Raw genomic sequence first — 9,174 nt, forward strand, 5'->3', positions numbered from 1 at the left:
CAGACTGTCCAGCTGTGTGTCATCTTCCATACTGTGCAAGTCCACCTATTCCCTTATGGGTGGGCTGCTCTATGTGTTTGAACACCAAAATCTTAGCCATTCCACACAGCAATAGGCTCTAAGCAGCTAGGGTAGTGGTGATGCAGCCACTCAAGTGAGCATACTGGAATGATGGCATGGCTTGAGGGATATGGAGACATAGTGGCTACTTGATCCCAGGGCAGGACTCACCCTAGTAGTGGGTCCAGTTTCAAGATGGCTCACTGTGTCATACAGCTTTGGTATGGGAAGTGGGGTGTGTGTGTGTGTGCACAAAATGGGCTCCTGTTTTGAGGCAATGCAGTTACATGAACTCTAGGCCACTCTCCTAACTGGTTTAGAACATGTGAGGACTATCTACCTCTGCTGTAGCAAAGACCACAGGCATCTGCAGCAGTGATGAGGACTGCTGAGCAGTTGTAGCTTACCTTTGCCCCATAAGAAGTTTATCCTGGCTTTGAGCTGATCTCAACAGGGAAAACAGTGTGGCTGAGATAGGGTTCTTCACTCTCCTGTCTATGGTGCTATCCTGGGTTTCTGTGCTCCACAAGGATTTTGCAATTTCCTTAGTGCTCTCCAGTGTACTTCCTCATTCACGCTAGTGAAAATATAGTTGTTTATTCATTGTTTTGGTCCCTTTTTGTGGGGGAAGATGAATACCAGGCAAGTCTAGACAGCTATCTTGCTGACATGCCAGTCCACAAGTTTTTTCAGTTGTCTTAATTTGTAACCATCTTGTTCAGATTAAAATAAATTTAATTTCAATAATATACAAAAATTTTGCATTGTATAGCTCTAATTCCTCCTGCCTCCTTTGTGCTATTATCTACTAAATTTACTTTAGTCTGAAGGATTATCTTTAGTATTTCTTGTAGAGCAGTCTGCTAGTGATATATCCTCTCAGTTGTTTATTAGAAATATCTTAACTTTACTTTCCTTAGTTTTTTAACTATATTTAAAATTTCAGCAGCAAAATTTTGTGCTATTATAATACAAGTTAGATTTATACATCATATACTCATAACACAGATTCATAATTATTGCTTTAAGAGGGTTTGAAATAAATTAGAAAAATGAGAGTTACAAATAAAAAATACATTTATACTGTCTTATATATGCAGTTACTTTTTCTAATGCCCTTTATTTTCTTTATTTGAATTTGAGTTACTGTCTAGTGTCCTTTGACTTTAGTGTGAAGGACTATCTTTAGTATTTCTTTCTTTTTTTTTTTTTTTGAGACAGAGTTTTGCTCTTGTCCTGGCTGGAGTGCTGTGCTGTGATCTTAGCTCACTGCAACCTTTGCCTCCAGGGTTGAAACGATTCTCCTGCTTCAGCTTCCCGAGTAGCTAGGATTATAGGCATGTGCCACCATGCCTGGCTAATTTTTATGTTTTTAGTAGAGATGGGGGGATTTCTCCATGTTGGTCAGGCTGGTCTTGAACTCCTGACCTCAGGTGATCTGCCTGCCTCGGCTTCCCAAAGTGCTGGGATTATAGGCATGAGCCACTGTGACTGGCCTATCTTGAGTATTTCTTGTAGAGCAGCCTGCTAGTGATAAATCCTCTCAGCTGTTTATTAAGAATGTCTTAACTTCACTATTTTGAAGAATACTTTTGCCGGATATAAAACTCTAGGTTGACTTTTTTTTTTTTTTTTTTTTTTAAACACTTAGAATATATAATTCCATTGCTTCTGGCTTCCATGGTTTCTGATGAGAAATTATTTGTTATTTTTATTGAGAATCCATCGACCTGATAGTTGTTTCTTTCTTTCAGGTTTCAAGATTCTTTCTTTGTCCTTTGACAGTTTCATTATGATGTATCTAGGTGTAGATAGATCTCTTTGACTTTATCATACTTGGAGTTTGTTGAACTTCTTGGATATATAGTCTAACCTTTTCCTTCCAATTTGGAAAGTTTTCAGTCATTATTTTTAATTTTTTCCCCTTTCTCTTTATCCTTGACATCTGAGACTACATTTATGCATGTTTTTAGGCCTTATTATCTCTGAGTCTCTGCTTATTTTTTAAATTCTCTTTATTTCTATTACCTAGATTGGATAATCTCAACGGACATATCTTAAAGTTTACTGATTCTTTTTTCTGCCTGCTGAAATCTGCTGTTGAGCCCTTGTAGTAAATTTTTATTTCAATTATTTATTTTTCAACTCCAGAATTTCTATTCAGTTCATTTCTATAATTTTCTCTTTATTTGTATTCTCTATTTGCTGAAATGTCATTCTCATACTTACCATAATTATTTAGATATGGTTTCCTTAGTTCTTTGACCATTTTTAAAATTTCTGACTTAAAGTCTATGTCTAGTAAGTCCTATGGCTGTATTTTCTTGTGGATAATCTCTGTTGGTTATGCTATTTTTTCTGTATATAGACTATTCTTTGTCTTTGCATGTCCTATTTTTTTTTCTGGAAGCTGGGTATTTAAAATAATTTGATGTGGCACTGAAAATCAGACTTTCCTCCTTCTAGGGTTTGCTGGTGGTAGTGGTTTTCTGAACCAGTTCTTTGCTGGTGGTAGTGGTTTCTGAACTAAATACAAAGCCTGTATTTGTTGTTGTTACTGTTACAAGTAGCTACTGAATTTTCTGCTCAGTGGTCAGCTAATGATCAGACAGAAAGTATTTTACATGCCTGGAAGAAATAAATACGCAAGTTTTTGCTGAGAGGTTCTGTGTACATTTTGGAGCATGGCTTTGACACTCAGTCAAGAACTTGACAATTCTGCCTTAACCTTTACTTCCTGCTTATGCGAAGCTTCAAGTTTAGCCAGAACTGAGAGCACAGGGCATTCTCTGTTTTTCCTGACAGTATGCATAGTCCTGAACTTGCACATGGCTCCACATATGCATGCAGCCTTTTAGATTCCCAGGAATATGTCAGCTTTTCAAAGTTCCCCATGAACATCTCAGATTTTCCTTTGAAGCCTTTGGTTAGTCTATTATTTGTATCAACTGCGTCTCACTGCTTCAGGGAGCTGCAATTTCAACAGATTGTTTTCAACAAATGCCCCACAGGAAAAGGCTGTTTGCATTAGATGACTTTTGAAGCAGATCTTATAAGGACAACATTTTGAGTAGGGTCTTCCAGGGAACCTCCAGAGAGGTCAAATAATTATATTTTTCTGGGAATGGGGATTCGAAGAAGCTCCAACCTTGTTTTGCCCTTTCCAGTGACTACAATGCTGCTGCTTTTCATTGAGATTGTGGGTTATTTTATATCTACTGTAGAGCTGGAGAAGGTAGAGTGGATTGGAATAGGACAAATTAAAATGCCACAAAACTCTCTGTACTTACTGAGATTCAGCCATTTTTTCTGAATGAACACTCTCTGGATTGCTGCAAGCTTTTGATTCCTTTCTAGACTTCTGAAAAAGTTAATTCTGACAATTTTTGCTGGTTTTCTCATTACTTTTATGGGGGAAAGGATTTTCAGAAGTCATTACTTTGTCATTTTCACTGACATCACTTCAAGTTTTATTTTTCAATGAATTTTTTGAAGAATTCTGAAATTTCCTCTTAATCACACCTAAATGAGCCACCGTTTATTGAACTTATATTGAATTAATAAGAACAGAATTTAGTTTAATTCACCTGGCAACCTTGATGAAAAGTGGAGTCAGCTGAACCATTACTCCTTCTCTAAACAATGCTGACTGAATGCAATGTCACTTTGATAGACATTACAGTCAAACAAATGCTCAACACTATTTAGTTGTCTGTATTTGATACTATGTTGAGTGCTGAATAGGTGAGTGAAAAGATTATTATTCTCAGTTTCTGATAGCACCACCTGCTCTAGTCAAGACCAGGTATTGAATTCTCCTCAGAAATATTGTCTGTATGGATGACGCTTTATACTAAGTAGATTATTAATGCTTACATTTTGTTTATTGGTACTTTAAGACTGCAAAATTTCTTTCTTTCTTTTTTTTTTTTTTTTTTTTTTTTTTTTTTTTTGAGATGGAGTCTCATTCCTTCGCCCAGGCTGGAGTGCAGTGGAACAATATTAGCTCACTGCAACCTCTGCCTCCCGGGTTCAAGTGGTTCTCCTGCCTCAGCCTCCTGAGTAGCTGAGATTACAGGTGCGCACCACCACACCTGGATAATTCTTGTATTTTTAGTAGAGATGGGGTGTCACCATGTTGGTCAGGCTGGTCTTGAACTCCTGACCTTGTGATCCACCCACCTTGGCCTCCCAGAGTGCTGGGATTACAGGCGTGAGCCACTGCGCCTGGCCAAGACTGCAAAATTTCAATCTTGGATCCTTAGAATCCTAAACTTTTAGAGATGGAAACATCCTTAGGTATCATCTAGTCTGTCATGTCCCAAAAGGTGTTCTAGAGGTGTTTATAAATGCAAAGGGACAATCCTGTGAAGAAATACTTTGAGTAAATGTGGCTTAAACAAAGTCAAGCAGATTTATTTACTGCTGGGGTTTCTGTAACATTTAATATACTACTTTATACTGTAAATTTCTAACAGGGGGCAACAACCAGTTGCATTCTCCTAATTAATTGGGGAATGGATTATTTTTATTAAAACGTATCTCCTGGAAAATGTTCTGTAGGGTTAGGAAAACACTGACCTAATTCAATATCATTATTTTATCTATAAAGAGATTGAAGCTCAGGGCTGCCAGATTTAACAAATTACAATGCAAGTCTTCCAGCTGAATTTGAATTTCATATAAATAATGAATAACTTCTTATCATTTGCATGAGGCATATTTATACTCTACTGAAAATGTTATTTATATGAAATTTACATTTAGCTGAGCATTCTATATTTTTACCTGGTGATCCTAGCAATTGGCTTATCCAAAATGACACAGCAAATGCATAGAAGAACTGGGGCTAAAATAAAGTTTTTGTACTCTTAGTGGTTTTATTCTCTAAGCTACATAGCATGGTTAAGGGTTTAATGGCACTCTGGTCTACTAAGAAGATACTATAATACATATAAAACCACTTCACTCATCTGTGACACTCCATCACAGTGTCTACCTAACAACCTAGCAGGAGAATACTACAACCAATATTAAGGTAGTTGAAAAATAACAATGATGGCCAAGTGCGGTGGCTCATGCCTGTAATTACAGCACTTTGGGTGGCCGAGGCTGGTGGATGACGAGGTCAGGAGTTCGAGACCAGCCTGGCCAAGATGGTGAAACCCCATCTTCACTAAAAATACAAAAATTAGCTGGGTATGGTGGTGGGTGCCTGTAATCCCAGCTACTCAAGAGGCTGAGACAGGAGAATTGCTTGAACCCGAGAGGTGGAGGTTTCAGTGAGCCAAGATCACGCCACTCCACTCTAGCCTGAGTGACAGAGGAAGATTCTGTCTTAAAAAAAAAAAAAAAAAAGAAAAAGAAAAATAACAATAATAATGATGACTGACCTTTGTTGGATGCTTACTACATGCCAAGCACTGTTCCAAGAGACTTCTGTCTTTTATCATTTATGCCTCCACAACAGCCCTATAGGCAAGGGCTATTATTTTCCCATGTTACAGATGCAGGAACTGAGGCACAAGAGGTTAAGCAAATTGGCCAGGATCTCTCACAGCAGATAAGTGGCAGAACTGAGGAAGAACTTTTAGAAATGGAAAATTATATTTTGGAAAATGATCCTTTTAAAATAGAAGAAGTAGAAGTAAACTTTCTTTTTGACCAGATCACTGGAGGCTTGTTTGAACTCACTTTTACGAAATAAAGCCTTTGCTTATCAGATGAATATCTTTATTGCAAAGGAAATTTGTATAATACAGCTCCTCCTAAGCAAGGAAAAGCATAAAACGGAGATCTATGCTGGGTTGTGATGTCTCTTTCTAGGTGAAGGTTAGAGGCAAAACCATAGGTCTAAGACTTGGAGCTGCAAATAGCAATAGGTCCTGCACATGGTACCTGCATTTGTAAGTGGAGGACAAAACCCACGTCTTATCACTCCTCTTTCCTCAGTAGAATGTAGAGCAATAACTAGCATGTAGAAAGAGCTCAGTAAAGATATCAAAACATATCTTTCTAGGATATATGTTTTAGTAAAAAAGGTCTGTTCTCTAATTATTTAAGGGGAAAAGACCCCCACTAATCCTTTGAGTAGAGACAGACACTGATAGCATTCACCACCAAAGCATTATTTACCATATGAAAGACAGTGCTGCATGTGAGAATGGCTTAAGATTCCCTTCCTTTTTGACACTGAAACCTGACATTCTTTTGGATTAAGAACCCAACTAGCTCTACCCAACTAGCTCATAGATTCCTTGGCTGGAAAACTGCCTTGGAGAGTTAAGAAAAATGAGGTTTCCCAAAAATTGAGGTGAAGGGGCACAAGTGTTTCAAAGCAGTCATATTAAAATCAGCATGTTGACCATCATTTTCCGGAGACTTGGAGTGTAGAGGAGAAGGCGGCCGGGGACATGGTGAAATATGATTTTTATCTCAGTGATCAGTCTGAGTCTTTGTGGATCTCCTCACTCACATGGCTTTCTTCACTGATACCCAACCCTTATTTACCAGATCCCTTTGGCAAACAAGGGACCTATTTCCTCTTGAACTCTTGTCAAAATCATTTTTAATTATTATAGATTTATGGTTCAAAAAATCTGAGAAATTCTAAATTAGTGGCTTAAAACATCAGCTGAATCTATCATATTCCATTTTTATGATTACAACTAGTGTCATGCACGTGTGAAGAGACCACCAAACGGCTTTGTGTGAATAATAAAGCTTTTTAATCACCTGGGTGCAGACAGAATGAGTCCGAAAAGAGAGTCAGTGAAGGGAGATAAGGGTGGGGCCATTTTATAGGATTTGGGTAGGTAAAGGAAAATTACAGTCAAAGGGGATTTGTTCTCTGGTGGGCAGGAGTGGGGGTCGCAAGGTGCTCAGTGGGGAAGCTCTTTGAGCCAGGATGAGCCACGGAAAGGACTTTCACAAGGTAATGTCATCACTTAAGGCAAGGACAGGCCATTTTCACTTCTTTTGTGATGGAATATCATCAGTTAAGGCAGGAGCAGGGCATTTTCACTTCTTTTGGGATTCCTCAGTTACTTCAGGCCATCTGGTTATATGTGCAAGTCACAGGGGATGTGATGCTCAGAGGCCTGACAACTAGTATCAATAATAGCTATCATTTTCTAAGGGCCTACCTTGTTCCATGTATTCTACTAAGTGTGTTATATACATTAGCTCATTAATTGAATGGCACTAATATTTCTCTGGAGGAATGCATTTAGGCTCAGAGAGGTTAAGTAACTTGCCTAAGGTTCCACAAGGAGTTGCTGGTCTGAGAATAAATGGGCACTAAAGGACTGCAGTAAACATTTTACTATTTTAGGCTAATGGAAATGAGGCAACCTGAATTTGTGAGACACACATTTTAATAAACTGTGTTTAAAGCTAAAGAGTTTACCACCTTCTCACACACTAAGTAACTTGGACTGTGTATGCAAAGAACAGCTGCCTCGCAGGGGATCTTGGAAGACCTACAGATGAGCCTTATTTGTAATTAGAGTGCCACTCTTTAAACATTATTTATAATTAACATGTCAGTGATTTATAATTGAAGAAATCCTTCTAAATTATTTTTAAAAGACTAATAAACTGTTTTCAACTATTTAAATTATAATTCTTTTTATCCTTGATTTGATTACCAAACTTCAGGCCAGTTCTGTAACTGACTCTGAATTAATGGAAGTGTAAACTAATGCAGTTTAATGTAGAGGATTTGTAACCGTCCCTATGTGGCTTTCTTATTTAAAATACATCTCTTCTTGACTGGCACTGGCTGTTTGGATATCTGTAAGATTCACCCTTTGCAAGAATAGAATCAAAGCCTCTACGGAATTGGATTTAATTCTAAGAACCTGGAATTTTCCTTTGAAGTGACCCTTTAAAAATATTAGCAAGTTCCTGCCTTAATATCCAACTTGTATGCCTCGCTGAGTTTTCATGAGCTTCACAGCCATCACTAGTTTTTGTCTGGAAGCTGAAATGAAAAGTTGAAAGTTGTAGTGGGCTGAGAGAACACTGCTCCAGCTTCGTGCCCCCATGCCTGTTTTGGTCCAAATGACTCAGATACAGTACTACAGCTGTTTCAGCATTCTTGGGTTTTGTTTGCCAGCTCTATTGGAGACTAAAGCTTATATAAGTAATATAAAACCTTAGCATTTACAACATAAAGCCACCACAAGAACTCACAGACATTAAGCGTTGGTAGGATTTTATTTGGAGGAATTTTATTTTAAAATGTAATATCCTTTCCTTTCTTTGGCAAAATAGAATCAGGAGAACTTGGATGGAACTTTACTGCTTATGAAAAGTCTCACCCTGTTCTTATAAGCAACTCTGTCACCCTTGATTGGAAAGTAATAATTCATAAAACTTAATGTTATTATCATTCCTCTGCCTGGAGTGATAGATATTCTTGAGGCTTTGTAAATAAAAAGTTTAAAATTGAATTTGCAACTCAAAAGATTGGTAAGTTCAAATGTTAGTTTCCTGCTGAGTAACTGCGAAAACAATTCCAAAGTAGCCAGTAGTGTGTTAGGAATGGCAGTTTTATTAAATGACTTGATGAAGTGCAATGAAAACACACTTTTGGTGTCTTTCTGCAGCCTTTCCCTCTACAAAAATAATAGTTTTCTTATAGACACTAGTGTTTGCCTTCACTCTACTTCTTTGGTTATTCTCCCAGTTCAGGTTTTATGCAAAGCTGTTCAATAACAAGGCGAGAGTTGGTTTTATTCATAGCAGACCAATAGGGTTCTCATGTATGAACTGATTGTCTGACACTGCTTGGAGATTATTGGTTTGCATTTCACTATGTAATTTGTAGTAAAAAGTCTTAAACTATGATGAAAAATCCCTTTGGTCTAAAATAGTGTCACAGAGTATTGCGTTCTTATGGCAATATGCCTTCTAATGTCACATATCTTCACTGAAGTCCTTGAAGGAACTGGGCCTTGCTGGAGGGAAGAGAATGACCGAGATGTGAGAAGGTTGCTCTAGCCCAATAGAAAACCAGCAAGTTCATTTAAAAAGGTATCTTTCAATTATGAAAATTGGCAGACATCAAAGGACACTTGGCAGTTGAACTCTGCAAAAACATTTGCACTG

This window comes from Theropithecus gelada, chromosome 17 (assembly GCF_003255815.1).
Source record: "Theropithecus gelada isolate Dixy chromosome 17, Tgel_1.0, whole genome shotgun sequence".
Lineage (NCBI taxonomy): Eukaryota > Metazoa > Chordata > Mammalia > Primates > Cercopithecidae > Theropithecus > Theropithecus gelada.